We start from the raw sequence: 16,619 nt of genomic DNA, 5'->3' as shown, positions 1-16,619 counted from the left end.
ATGTACAGACATTATGGCTCCTGTTGATTGACGAACATATACTAAAACATCGTTGGTTGGAATCGGTGCTTGAAATGACTTTAGCCATGTTTAGTAAAAAACAAATTGGAATAAATTTTTCAGCAATTTCAATTTAAAATTTGAAAAATTTAATTCTCACCAATCTAATCACCGCAATTTTAATAGGCACATATTATGGATATTACGCTTTGTTTCAACTTAATCATTACAAGAAACTTACGTCGGGAGAGATGGTAAAAGATACATTAAAATAAAATTTTATTCAATCAATGTTCAAAATTTCTCTTATAAAATGACTTAGACAAATCTCACCCCATGAACCCGGGCACCCCTGCTAAGTCACGAAACGTAGTAAATGATGCATTAAAGTTACATTTTTGTTTAATCAAGTTCAAAAGATTTTTTAAGCATGGATATGACTTTTTCGAAAGTTCCATTTCAATATAAATACGCGTGAGGCAGTCTATCCTCTTTAAGTACAGAGTCATTTTCATAGAATATGGATGTTCTAACGGAATCTAAAAACTACCACAACGCGCGCGAAATTGGCGGTTACAAGTTACAACACATGCAAGCGGTCAAGTTTGTCTGAAATATATAGATCAACAAAATTAATCGTGTAAAATGTATATGTGACTGAAAAATGGGTGTGGCTTACAGCAAAATCTCGATGACACAAGTTGATCTGTAGGGATTTACATATGTATGCCAGCTTGGGTAATGGATCAACATATCCGGAGTGGATCAACAAATGCAAACGGATCAACATATACCTGGCGTACCGTCGCGCGAGATCAACATAGTACGAGAGGGGATAAATATATATATATATATATATATATATATATATATATATATATATATATATATATAGGTCCCACAACATTTATTGCGTCCGTGCGTAAATCCGTCTTCGGGCGTCCAGCACTTCTAGTTCTTTTTTTTAGATTGTTTTTGTGAATATTGCACTATGTTTTACTCACAGTAATCGCTAATATCATATTTTTTTAATATTCATAATAATGCAGGTTTTGATGTTTATTACACTTTCATACATTTCTAGCGTCACGTACATACTCACGTCCGTGTGTATATTTTTTATATATTGAAGGTTCCTTTTAATATAGGTTTCACGTCCGTTCACTCCAATTCAATTGTTACGTCTTCCGTATATTGCTGACTATTCTAATAAAGGTTTTACGTCCATACTAAATAATTTATTCTGGCGTCCGAGTGTATATTATTTGTTTGTTACATGGCATTTTGAAGGTCGATTTCATTTTTACGTCTTCCGTATATAAGGCCCTTAAGACTCTTGGATTTGTTTTGAGAGTTTCAAAAGGCACATTTAGGCCGTTGTTATGCCCCTTATATTATAAAAACCCTTAGAATTGCATGACGTATTCTGATATGGGAGATATATTTCACCTTAAAAATAATCAATATAAATATTGTTTATTTTAATTCTTTTATAAATCGAGACAAATAGACATCTTTAATTTTTGCAATCTTTTGTTTATTTTGAATATCTACTTATGTGAGACTTCTTATCATTTTTACCAATGTATCTTATTTTATTATACGCTTTTGTTGTAACATTTTTTTTTCATTGTACTTTGTTTTCTCTATTGTTTTAAGTTTGACGAATTTATAATAACTGCAATACTCAACTATTTAACTAGAATGTAAAAGTCTATTAGGTGTAATAAATAAATTAACAAATAAATAAACAACACAAAATATTTCTTACTCTTCTAGTGAAGTTTTCATGTTCATAGTGAATTAATTAATTAATTACAGTATCTGTGGTTGAGAGGTAAGACTCTCGACTCGCAATCCGAAACACGTAATCTGACAGGCAAACCCGACATGCGCAAATAAATTTTTATTTGTTTGTGTTATTTCACAATAAATACATTAAACATAATATAAAGTGTGTTTGCAACACGTTCCAGAGTGAAATATACTCTCAGTATCGCCTGGGTGTGAGACCACCATTCCGAATGGAAACGTTATTTCTAAGCTTTTGCCGTGTTTGGTGACCAGGTACTTTTCTACATTTCTCAATTTTCTTCCCCTCCCCAATACCGTCACCCTAGTACTCAGATTGGGGATGCCACAGTCTCACTGTTCCAGACGGGAGCGGTTGAGACTCTTGTGCGGTATATAAAAAAATATATGTATATATATATGTTTTATTTTTTTGGCATCTAGAAACACACCAGAAATGACAACAAACTGTCTATTGGTAGTAAGAAGTTTGAATGAATAGCTTGTTGCATCTTGTATACTAAAGTACCTACTGGGCGCAGGCGTGCATCATTTTTGCAACGATATCCTTAGTAAAAATGTATCATTTCATAACGCCCCAGTTCGCTTCATTGCAGAGGGCGGTCGGACCTTTTTAGGTCGGGACATCAATTTACCGTCTACTGTAAACTATCTTACAAAAATGTCCACCCGCGCAGGGCGCTTTTTAGTTCTGAGTTCTACGTGGCATCGTTGTAAATGAGCTAAATGTTGCCAAATCTAGCGTTTTGCTTCACCAAGGGCTCAAACAATACATAAAAATGTACAAATTCGCAAACAGCCATGGGGACGCAATACTATCGACGTAATGCGTGGACGCAGCACGGCCGTCGTTATGTATACAAAATGATATCTACTCGTGATCGGTCACGAGGATGTCGAGGATACAATACCATCGACGCAGCACTTCCGTTGTTACGTATTCAATATAATAATATCTGTTTTTATATTTAACTTAATTATTTCAACCTCAAATTGTAATATTTTAATTAATGAGTTAAACTTATTACTATCATTATGTTAAAAATAAAAATATTTTTATTTATATTTCTTTACATCTTTAGTGTTACAATATTTAAAACATAATATTTCAATCACTTATCTGATAAATCAGATGCTTGTGCTTAGGAGAAGACAACTATATATTTTTACATATATTTATATTGCAAATATTATTACAAAAACTATTAATAACCTTACAAGAAAATACAATAAACGTAATAAAAACAGGTTATTTATAAATAATACCTAGGAATGATAAGCAAAAACATAATATGTGGAGTTTATTAAACAGATTTGAAAAGTACCTACACGGCACACACGTTCAAGTAATCTATTTAAAGAAAAACACTGTTAAACCATTTCAAATAAAAATTATTGTCTTTAAAGAATATGTTCAACATATGTTTAATAACATTCTCTCTGATTCTATCTTCAATGTAACCAAAACAAATATAAAAACTCAATTAAAAATGTATTAAACGTGTACCAAACTGCATAAAATGTAATGACATATATTATGTAGCATTATGTTATAATAATCTTCTGTTTTAATAATCTCCTGTTATAATAATCTCATGTTATAATAATCTCTGGGAAGAGAACTGGGAAACCTTGGAAAAGATGTATTGTTGAATAGTAATATGGCTTGTTTAAGATAATTTTTATTAATATTTTTTTAATTGTCACGAATGGAAGTAGGCATGATTTATATGCATCCCCCCCACAAGCCACGATTCCATATATTGTAGTAGTGCAAAATAAATATCTTTATGTATTTTTAATGATACAGTATTTCTAAGTCTAAAAATATAAAGATGAGTTTTGTCATTCTGTCTACTGTGGAGTTTATTTGACTTTACCATTTGATGTTATTATCGATAATTATTCCAAGATGTTCACACCCTAAGCACCCTGATCAAGTTTCTGAAGGAATCGCTTAGGTACCTGCTCACGCATTTAGTTCGAGTTGAATCCTGCAATCATACATAAAGATAGCAGCCAATAAAAATATGCGTTAGGAAAATTAAGATTATGTTTTATTTTTATTTTTATAGTGAATTCCTCACAAGAGTCCAAACTCCTCCAGTCTGGAGGAGTTGGGACTCATCCCCAATTGGGGTATATTGTGAGACTGTAGGTAAGTGGGGAAGGGGAAGCGATGGGGAAGAGAAAGGTGGTAAAGTACCTGACTATTCAGATATAGTCACTAAACACGGCTAAAGCCACTTGGAGCAAAGTTTCAATTCTGAATGGTGGTCTTACACCAGGGCGATACTGGGAGTAACTTCCACTCTGTTGATAATTCTCAGTAGAAGTATATTACAGTAAATATGACCGAATCGGATAGGGACACATTATCTCAGTTGGTAGTCACGGCCTGGAAAACCAAAGGTCCTGGGTTCGAGTCCCAAATGTGACAGTGCCTTTTTCAGATTTTTCCGTTTCAGATGTTCGATTGAGTTTCGCTAGTATTGTTTTCATTAATTAAAAATAATACCTGATCTAGATCGGCCACGGGTACGAGATACTATCGATCTAATTATGTATATATATCGATGTTATGTCGATTTATTACGCCAATCTTTAAAACAACGCAAATGCAAAACCATTATATTTACCAAGCCATAAAATCAACAATAATCTCCCTTCCGAATTGCGCTGTATTACGAACCAACAAGAACAAATAAATAAAATCAAACTTTTTTTCCAAAAAAACTTATATTAACAAAAAAATATATATATATTATTATACATTTTACACAAAACATAATATTATAACATTGAATCTAAGTAAGAATCGTGGCTCCCTTATCAGGCGCAAGAGCTCCTCTTTTCTGATAAGGTATACATGACCAATTATGATCCTAAATATTATATTTTGCAAAATATGTATGTATTAATGTAACTCATATTATCTATATTAAAATAATAAAAAAAAAATAAAAAAAGTAATGCGTGGATACAGCACTACCATCGATTTGTATCAAAAATAATATCTATTCGTTAACGGACGCAATACTACCAACGTAATTCGTAAACGCAGCACGATCGTCGTTATGCATTAAAAACCACGCAGGATGCTTCTTAGTTCTGAGTGTCAAGCGGCATCGTTGTAAATTAACCCAATGTTGCCAAATCTGATGATTTACTCAACCAAACGCTCAAATAATATACAACAATGTACTCGCAAATGGCCACGGGGACGCAGTACTATCGAAGTAATGCGTGGACGCAGCACGATCGTCGTTATGCATTAAAAACCACGCAGGACGCTTCTTAGTTCTGAGTGTCAAGCGGCATCGTTGTAAATTAACACAATGTTGCCAAATCTGATGATTTACTCAACCAAACGCTCAAATAATACATAACAATGCACTCGCGAATGGCCACGGGGACGCAGTACTATCGAAGTAATGCGTGGACGCAGCAAAACCGTCGTTATGTATTCGTAATAATATTTCAGCGTGATCGGCTATGGGGACGCAATACTATCGACGTAATGTCTAGACGCAGTACGATCGTCGTTATGTATCGAAAATTATATCGACCGTCGTTGTATATTCAAAATAATATCTACTCGTGATCGTTCACTGGGACGCAATACTATCGACGTGATGCATGGAAGCAGCAAGATTGTCATTTTGTGTTAAAAATAGTATATTCTCATGAGCTGCTACGGGGACGCAGTACTATCGACGTAATGCGTGGACGCAATACTATCGACGTAATGTGTGGATGCAGTACGACCGTCGATATGTATATAAAATAATATCTACTCGTAATCGGTCTCGAGGACGCAATACTATCGACGTAATGCGTAGACGCAGCATGATCGTCGTTATGTATCGAAAATTATATTACTTCGTGGACGCGGCAAGATCGTAGAAATGAATAAAAACATACACTGCTCAATATATACATCGTGTAGCGAACCTGTCGGCAAAATGTCAAACGTTCAATATTCGTTTTCAGACATTCTGAGAGATTTTTTGCTTCCACAAAAATTTTTGCCATTCGATTCTACATGGGGTAAGCATCGTTCTGGCCAATTTTGACGTCAAAACATTGCAGCGTCCGTATATCGGACGCTGTAAGTCGGTGGACGCTACAATGCTATGGAGTTTTTAGGGGTCGGACGCAACAAATGTAGCGGATAGAGATCGGAGAACACTCTCGTTCAGGCCGTTGCCCAGTGGCAGGGAGCGCCTCTACACCAGAGATGGAGAATTTCACTCAAGCCACCATAAAGTCCTAATGTGCTCATCAATGTATTCATTTTTTATTTGTTATTTTTATTTTTATTTATTTCTTTATTCACTTTCTTTTTATGCATTTACTTAAAATGTAAACTTTTATGGCAGGCAGAGCATTGCACACACCGCTCTGTCCAGCTGAAATAAATATATATATATATATATATATATATATATATATATATATATATATATATATATATATATCACACCGCCTATTTGGCGACCAGCATGGGAAAATATGCATTTAAAGTGGCGACCACCGACATTTGGCGACCGATATACGGTTGCCACTTTGTTTTCTCAAAATTTTTACACAGTTCAATAATAGATGTCGTTACAAGCATCTCAGCGAAATTAGTCCTGGTCGCCAAATTGGGCTGGGGGTGCACGTTTTCGAATATTTAAGTTCCGGAGTCTGTCGCCAGGCAGCTTGGCGCTAGGTGATATACACAGCCACGTATTCCGCATTTCATTCCTGGCCTTTAGTGGCGACTGGGTATGACGAATTCTTAATTTCACAACAAGCCTTTAGTGGCGACTGGGTACGACGTATTCCGCATTTCATATCTAGCCTAATTAATCTTTATTTTCATTATTTCAACAAGTTCATTTTCATAATTTCTACTTTATTTTCATTATTTTAACAAGTAAAGTAACCTATTTATTTGCTGAATGTGTTCATTTTATCTCATTAATATCAACAGTTTAAAATACGGTTGATGTACACTTGAGCAATCTACTGAACTGGGAACCAGTAAAAGTGTCACCTATTATACACATACATTGCATGTAAGAAAAAAAATACTTAGATTAACAAGTTATCAAATATTACATTTATATAATTATATAAACCTATGTATATAAATTTCGACTACCATAATACGGGCGTGTGTCTAGTGTGGTAGTCGAAAAGCATGTAAAAACTGTACACATTAATATTTCATGAATAAAGAGAAAAAAAAAAAAAAAAAAAAAAAAAAAAAAGCCTAAAGTGGCGACCTTTCATAACTAGACTAAAATGGCGACCGTGTTAGACGTATTCTGCGTTTTATTCCTAGCCGTTAGTGGCGACTGGAAACGACGTATTCTGCATTTCATATCTAGCCTGTTGTGGTGACCGTGAAGGGTACGTTTTTTTGCATTTCATAGCTAGTGGCGACAGGAAACAATGTTGCCGGTTCGTTTCAACTCGCGGTGGCTGGTTATTTGCGACGTTGCAGCACATGTTTTGCCAGTGGTCCCGAATGTCTTACTATTTCAAATGTATCTATTTTCAATTTAATACCGAGTATTGACGTCTGTACGTTTTAGAGTTTATTTGGCGACCAACCATTTTAATGTCTTGTTTACATACAGTATTGATTACTGTCGATACAATGAAAGCAACTCGTTCTAAATAGAAGTTAAAAAGCACAAATAGAAATTTAGAAGGTGGGTATGGGTAGCACTTCCCTGAAAACCATTTAATGACACAACACCCCTGACATAGGCCACACCAAGTGGTTGGCTACGTTTCGTGATTTAGCAGGTGTGTCTGTTTTCATGGGGTAATGTTTGCCCGGGTCTGGGTGGTGGGTGCGATGACTGTTTACAACCGGTTACCGCGGTCAGGGCCGCTTGGTAATGCCGGGGCCTGAGCCTCAGACTGACGACTGAGGGTGTGCTGCCTCATCAACTAGTTGGGCAACTGTTGTGCCGGTTCGTGACCGAAACGGACCCAGCAACAGCGTTCGGGGACATTTGGGGTGACCTCTCCAGCCGGATTCTCTCGGCTCATCGCCTTGCGCCGCAATGGGTGGGTTGGGTTCATACCAATCATCACTACTGTCCACTATAATCCCTAGTTTACTACACACCCCTCATACCCTTTTCTTCCCAGACCTTCCTTTCCCTTCATAACATTGCAGAAAAATGTACAAATAAGAAAACAATTAACTGGTAAACATTAAACAAACAACCATAAGGAACTCCAGTCCATTATTTTTATATTTTATTATTAAATTACAGCATTTTAATTCTATGGTATCATCTTCTTTGTATTCAATTTATTAAAATAAAAAAAATTAAAAAAAAAACTAATTTCAATTTCTCTACAAAGTCTCACATGGCGTCTCCAATAATACTAAACAATAGGTACGCATGTACCTAACAAGTGTCTTTACAATACAATCACCTTTATGAATGCTTCTGGTAATACTGGCAAGTATCTCAGATTTAAAGTAAAATACAAAATGATCATACAAACAAAAATAAATAAAACCGTTACATTGACAAGTTGGCGGATAACAAAATTCTTATTATTAATTCATAAATATAAATAGCATACTAGGGTTGTACTGCAATTATTTGTCATAAATTCACAAGTAATAAACTAGTTTTTTCGATCTTTTTATAGTTTTTTTAAATCAAAATCGCATTCCAGGTTGTACTCCTAAGGGTAAGGCTTATTAACAATTTATTAGTATGTAATTTTATTTGAATAAATGTTAAAAATATAAAAATTGATTATTTTTTCGGTATGGAACGCATTGTTGTATTTTACATTGTTTTATATGGGAAAACTATTTCGCAACGAGTGTTTCACATAACGAGTAAGATTCTGGAACGAATTAGTCTCGTTATGAGAGGTTCCACTGAACTTATATAACCACCCTTTACAAAATAGTTTTATTTTTATTTATTTACTTATTAATTGACGCCTTGAAGGCTTTTACATGAATACACGTTTACAAGGATACTTTATCAGGATCACAATATTAAGTGTATATAATTTAGTACATAACACTTGTTTAATTTACATATAAATGACATGGAACGTAATATTAGTCATTCTTGTTTCTTATTTTACGCGGATGACATGAAATTATATAAATGCATTGACTCCGTAGATGACTACAACCAGTTACAAGAAGACATTAACAAAATTGAACAATATTGCGAAAACAATCAACTATTTCAAAACTTAAGCAAATGTAATGTCCAATTAATTAGGTATACTTACAAATTAAACCTTGTACCATTACAATGGGTAGAAACAATCAGATCTCTTGGACTAATACTACATTCTAAAATTTTATTTAAGGATCATATTGAAAATATTTTAGAAAAAGTTTATAAACAAATGGTCTTTATTATAAGCATTGCAAAGCCTTTCCCGTAGCACACACCCTAATTATGTTATATGTCATATGTAAGGTCACAACTTGAGTTCGCCGCAGTCATTTGGAATCCTCAATATCAAACATATGTATATTGATCGTATCGAAAATATCCAAAACAAATTTATAAAACACCTATCGTATCTCTTTAGTGATCATCGGTTTGACCCTATCGCTTTATATAAACGCATAAAAATCTATGATGCTTTATTCTTATACAAAATCGTGAACTGTCTTGTTCGTTCATCATATCTGTTAGAAAAGATTCCATTTCGTTGCCCCAAACAAAACACCAGATCGAACGATTTATTTAGAATATCTCACTGTAAATCCAAATACGCGCAAAACTCTATAATAGGACGTATGTGTGAAACTTCTAATACCTTACGAGATTTTCAACTTGAAATCAAATAAATTGCAACTCACTAAATTAATAATTAATAACTAAAAATACTTTTACTTTTGGGAAAATTATACTATTATGTGGAGGGAACTTTACTTCGTGTGGAGTCGAAGATACTTACGAATCTTTCAGGAAGGATCATGTGTTCAGTGATGAAATCAAAAGTTCCTCGCACATTTAATAATTAATAAATTAACTGATTCGTTTGTCTTCCGTAGTTTGTTTTATTATTTTCAATTAGTACCTATAACCATGCGAAAACTGTATCTTTAATAATATTATGTACTTCTTTAAAATTTCATGGAATTTAATTGGTCTATAACATATTCATGTTTATTGTTATATTTCACTGTTCGACTATAAGTTTCCTAAATAAATTTAAATAAAAAAACAATTTTAAAAAAATAAGTTGAAAATAAAAAGTAGGTACAATATAAGTGGGTACAGAGTAAAACAGATATAATAATATAAAAGATATTGAACATGACGTTAGCAATGTAAATATTTTTTTCGGAAGATGCAAATTTAATTTTATTATGGTTCGGACGGTGATATAGCGGGTGGGACTTCAACACTTCTAATTTTAAGCTGCCATATAATGTTGGAGATTTATTGCTTTTCCTGCTTGAGATAGACAATAGATAAGGGTTTCAGTAAGTAGTTTACCTAACACTTAAAAATAAGTCCTAAAAATGATATTTACAATGCAACATTTTAGAATTTCATAATATAGTTGTAAGACACCGTGTTTATAAATATACCATGCCAAAAATATTACTGTACTTTACAATATAAGGCTATGACATTATTTGTGAACATGTGAGGAAATAATATATGTTTTTATGCTACTTTTAAAAAAGAAATGACGAATAAATATAATTCTTATGACAAAAACTATTTGGAATAGGAATTGTCGCATTCCGGAAAAAACAGATACCTAACTGAGTTTTGCAAATATTTTTGTATTTATTATTGTGACGGCTGTTTCGGGGTTCAAGTACTTATAAAATTTCAGCTACGCCACACGAAGGCAACTTATTTATATGATTTTATTTACCCCTTCAGTATTCTTATTTGTATGATGTTTTGGTGTTTTATTAACACACTTTGATCGGGTTATTTTTTCGCCGGCAGACCGCTGAAAATGGGCGAAAATAAAGGTCCCGTGCGAATTTATTTAATTTGTTTTAAATCGCTATATCTTCGAAAATAATGGAAATATTTTAATAAAATTTTCTACATACTAACTCAGCATACCCAAGCTATAAAATTTCTAGCCGAAAACCAAGTATTATTTCTAATGCAACTTAATAAATCGAAAACAAAATCATTGTTGGGTCATTAGGGTTCAATTTTTAAAGTATAAACTAGGTTTCAATTTTATAAAATTACAAATTATTATATTTTCACCAAGCCCAAATCATTATAAAAACAAAAACAATTGCCACATCACTAATATCGTCAGAGTAACACATTATTACCCATTCAAATACCACGTGTGCAATTGCCACCCAAAAAACCATCGGAACATGCTAATAATATTGGTTATTTTTTAAAATGAAATTTAAAATAATCTCCTCGGAACACAACCGTAGGACTATTTGCTTTTTAAAAACTGCCATGCACTTGTAAATATTTATTATGGTCCGCCTTACTGTGTTCGCCGATACCTGCTTTTGTTAGATGCGCCAGACACTCGGTAGTTGAGTGGGTGCGGAACCGAGATAGAGAGATTTGTTTCGAGTTCCAGGGACATAAAAACTCTCGTTCCAGGAATTGAACTATTATAATAACAGAATATGTTATCTAAATTACTTATTTCATTGTACTTCAAACGCAATACCTATCAAGTGTCAGGTGTTAATAATATAGGTCATTTTAGTTGAAATATCGATGTACACAAAAGACTCCAAGATAAATACTAAAAAAAGACTTGCATTACAATTTGATAATTACGTACGTATAGTTGGAACCTTTACAGAGAGATTGGTTTATAATATTCATATAAAAACATCGGATAATTTCTTCTTTTCTGCCATTGAAATGAGGCGGGCGCAGAAGGTAAAAATACACTTCCGACGTTAAGCATCAATCGACCGAACGCGAACGGGAAGAACTACCCTTCCCGATTAAAGTGTGATAAGCTAGCTTGGAATGGCTTTAGCTGTGTTTGGTGACCAGAACTGAATATCCTGGTACTTCCCCACCTTCTTCTTCCTCGTCTCATTCCCCTCACCTACCTTCAGTCTCACAACATTCCCCAATTGGGGATAGGCCATAGTCTCACTGACTCCAGACGGGAGCGATTGAGACTCTTGTGTGGTATTCAATTAAAAAATGTACTAATAGACGTAAAAAGTAGAAGAACAAAATAATATAACTGGAAGTGGGTGTACAAGCGTCCTGAGGGGTTTTACATGTAGGTAGTACAATATTAACATCACAGAAAGGTTTAAAACAAAGTAAAGTTAGTAATAATAAAAATAAAACTATATTAGATAAACAAATACAACAAACAAAAATTAAAATAACACAGCAAACAGAGAGGTTATTAATTTTCTTTTGAATTAACTTAATGTTTATAAGGTAAGGTTTATGCATAGCACAAAGGATTGCAAATTATTATAAGCAATAATTATTGTAAGGCTGCGGTTACACTTGGAAGTTTTTTTTACCGTAAGGGAGTTAAGGCAAAATTATCTATCGAAACGTCACCTATAAAGTGACATGCTGCCAATGGGACTCGAACCCACGGCCTTCTGATTACCGGTCAGCAGCTCTACTTCTGAGCTATGGCGGCTTATTTAATACCCGCCAAATTAGTCAATGTGTACTTAGTGTTCTGCAAGCAAAATTATTGCTTATTAATTTTTTTCTTACCTGAAAAAACCAACTTCATTTTTGTAGGTAAAGGAATTATAAGTGCTTAATTCTCCCACTTAAGGGCGTCGAGATATATGTCTTGATTAATTGACTAATTTGGTGGGTATTAAATAAGCCGCCATAGTTCAGTGGTAGAGCTGCCGACCGGTAATCAGAAGGCCGTGGGTTCGAGTCCCATTGGTGACATGTATTTTTTCTCGGGAGCTTTTTCAATTTGTAAGTTTTTTCTCTTACAATAATATTGCTTATAATAATTTGTAACCGAGAGGTTTACAAAAATCTTCTTTAATCATGGTTATTATCGGTTAAACTTGATTAATCTTAGTTTATCTTGGTTTATCTAAGTTAATCTTGGTTAATGTTTTGGTAGTCTTAGTTAATAATATGGGTATTCTTTGTTAGTAGCCTCCATACTCAAAAACTAAATACAAAAAACAAATATTAATATAAGTACACTGATGCTCGAACTCTGAATTTTGTAAAATAAATGGTTAAGCAACCTAACTTTTACTATTGTCTAATTACCTTGTCATAGTTACCTAAGATTATTTTTGAGAAATAGTTCTTTGCTAATTAGCGCCATGCACTAGTCACCAAACCTGCTGGAGTGTTATTTATTTATGCGACAATTTGTGTTTCCATTTTTAATTTTGTACCTATTCATGTATGGGATTTCAGCACTGTGCAATGCCGCGTACAGTTCAGACTTAATGAATCCACCCATAAGCGACACTTTGAACTTAAACTCTTGTCTCTAACTGCTCAAGGAAAACCTCCCCTCTGCGGGTGTAAAACACTCAGCCAACCTCCAATCATACAGATGAGGTTAAGGAAATATCCGAAGAAAGAGTTGACTTTAATTAGGTAGGTAGGCAGCTGGGCAGGTAGGTACATTGAAAAAAATTGAAAAAATCGTCATACATATCTTGCAATACTTAGTTTTAATAAAGTAGTGCGTATCTCTATTTGATAGCCTATTACTCTTGGAATTAATTGACATTTACGTGCCTGAAAACTTGAGCAGTAGGTAGTCGTCATCATGACACGAATTGTTCGAGATACCAAACTGCAGAATAGATTTTCAAGCATAGCATAGCATGAAAATATGAATTTTTCTATTGAATAATATTGTAAAAACAGTATATATATTTAATTACTCTAAATAACCTCAAAACTTGGTTCGTATACCTACCTGTATTCCCTAATGTGTTTATTGTTCTACATGAGAAATATTTTACGTATGCAAATTGCATTGTGTATATATCTACTGATTAATCTATTGATCAATACATTATTTTAGTAATTGTGGAATGATTTGCCGGCCTCTGTTTTTCCTCCCTCATGCATCATGGGTCTCTTTAATACCCATGTACAGTCTTTCCTCTCCTCAAAAAGACATGTTCAGGCCCAGAAGTAAATTATATTCCTCAGGGCCTCAATGTAAAAAATGGGTTTAAGTAAAGTAAACATTTTTTTCCTGCAATAAGTTATATCTTAGGCCCTTGAAGTGATTTTTCACAAACACTCTACAAATAATCAAAATATTTTTTTTACTAGGTAGGTAGTTCCTACGTGCTTAAGTGTGAACAGTGTACACTAAGGTCGGGTTGTTTCGGAGAATTTGAACAATTCATCAAATTTCAACGTTCATTTTCGGGTTCTGTGAAAGTCCTATTCAAGTTCTGTTACTATATGATTGTAGGCTAGTTGCTTGACAAAACTGAAATAAAAACAGAACTTGAAAAAATCTTTCACAGAACTTGAAAATGAGCGTTGAAATTTGATGAATTATTCAAATTCTCCGAAACAACCGGTCCTAAGAGTGCATAATAATAATTGGATAATATTTAGAGCATCGTATTTTGAAAAATCACCTCATGGGCGCTGAAACTATGGTATGGTGATACTATGGCATATCCTTACAACGACACCCTTCGAGGATTTTCAGGATTAGCATAACTGATGAATTAGCAAGTAACCTTCTCCAGGACTTGTTGAAATTACAACTAGCTTATGGCAGGATTATTCGTTTATTATATCTTAAAATATCACGTGACATTAATATTTTTTCAAAGACAGATCATTTATTTCATCTTATGTTGTTTTTTTTAAATGCCACACAATAAAGTCTTTTACAAATTTAGGTACGTTTTTATAGGTAAGTTGTGCAAAGTAGTACGACAAGTTTAAAGTACATAATATAATAATAACTGTGTAAAAAAAGTACATAAAAAATAAAATATGATACGTAAAAGATAGATATAATAGTACAATATTCTTTAATTGGCAATTTGAAATCTGGGTAGCCGGTAGAGTCTACGAAGATTCATGTTATTTATGATGATAGAGAAATTATTATAAGCATTCCAGCTATTCCTTGAACACGTATTCTCAGTGATTTTCATATATTATTATGAAAAAGTGTTATTACACATAAAATAAATAAAACAATTTGTTGAGCACGAGACCACAAAAAAATTAAAGAAAAGCTAATAATCATGCGACAGATATAAATATATTAGGAAGATGGCCAACTATATAACAGATGGATAACTTTTTTTCAAAATAAATGCAAAAGATATTATTATTTGTCAGCATAATTCACATCGAATGACGTTATATGATAATAACAGGATATTATTGTAGTACTTATATTATGTAATCATTACATTTATCTTAATAATCTATGGCTTGTCATTGAAGTAAAATCATGTATTATTTCATAGTGCTTTCACACAAACAAAAGTATTGAAATCCGTAAGTCTAAACTTAAACTTTAGGTTGCACAGTTTACACCCGCGCTGTGCAAGCGGGTTCCTTTCAGAGCATCGGACCATCATAATATGATTATTTGCCGGAAATTAAAACAAAAATGATGTCCTAAATGAAAAGAAAAATGATTATTGACAGTAGATGTAATATGGACGATGGTCCCTTTACTTAATCAATTGTTTATGAAATTACTAACTCAACTCTTTTTCTTGTTAGAATGGTAGAATAGAGTCATAAAATAGGTACATAATATTCGTGATAATTACTAATATCAATGAACGAAATCGTTTTATCTAAAATCAGAAAAAATTGCAATCGCCCAACAAACATTTGGTAGGGCGCTAATGTCAGATGTTGTTAGCTTTGACGAAACCGATTCCAATAAATATAAGGGGGATCAATAAAATTAATAATAATATGACCATTACGTGATAATTTTATCCAACTCAGTTCTATCTAAACAATAACTTGTTTATTTACGGTGATAAGTTTATTGTTCGTCAAACAAGTTGAGAAAATGATTAGTTTACTAATGCGGATTTTGTGTTGTTTAGATATATAGAGAGATTATCTTGCCTTTATCGCGAGATTAATTTTAAAAGGGTTCCCAGATTTTAAAATAAAATTTTGAAACATATTTATATTAGATTAGCCGGGCTTTACACACAATTTTTAGAATTCGGATGTAGGTAGTAATTTTTGAAGTGAAACTTCTTTAGGCGCGTAATGGATTTTCGATGGACGGAGTAAAACCGAGTCAGGATCGACACGAAAATGTTATTTTATTCTTATCGTCAAGTATGCAAAATTTCATCAACATCGGAATAAAACTGTAGATTTGTATAAAAAGCCAAACCAAACATCTTTATATACTATGCATGTAGATGGATATATAGGCCCTGTCCCAATCTTTTTGTTTTTGTCGGATGTTTTGAAAACATTTTGTCGCTAGAGACCTGACTTGAGATGATCGCCGCTAACTATGAAATTTGGCAAAATTTCGCTGTTGTTTCTAAGCATAGAAAAATAATTACTTTTCTACCAACCTTACGGTTTCACTGTCAGTGAATTCAATTCATTTGGCTAATACCATTTGTTCCCACCCAGTCAAGGCCTGGCTGGTTTCATTGGCTGGCCAAGTCCTCCATCACTGAATAAGCAACCAACATCTGCCGCAAAATGACGGTAGTAGGAGATTTTTAAATAGTGATAGGTTTTACGAAATCCGAGAATGATTATCTTTCTTTTAAGAAATAAACCTTTTCGCAATTGTCGTCCATCGTAGAAAGGCAGCTACTAAGTCAGAATACTTAT

General features: G+C 33.4%; 1 non-coding gene across 1 annotated transcript; it reads left to right on the top strand.

Annotated features, from left to right (window-relative positions):
* The first annotated feature begins 12,647 nt into the window (after positions 1-12,647).
* Positions 12,648-12,719, top strand: TRNAT-GGU (transfer RNA threonine (anticodon GGU)). Its single transcript has one exon. It is a non-coding gene; the product is annotated as a tRNA-Thr (tRNA).
* Positions 12,720-16,619: the final 3,900 nt, after the last annotated feature.

Source organism: Hesperophylax consimilis, chromosome 2 (assembly GCF_061612785.1).
Source record: "Hesperophylax consimilis isolate HC1 chromosome 2, BYU_Hcon_1.0, whole genome shotgun sequence".
In the NCBI taxonomy this organism is placed as follows: domain Eukaryota; kingdom Metazoa; phylum Arthropoda; class Insecta; order Trichoptera; family Limnephilidae; genus Hesperophylax; species Hesperophylax consimilis.
The sequence above is the reverse complement of the archived record's forward strand: the minus strand, read 5'-3'. Positions and strand labels throughout refer to the sequence as shown.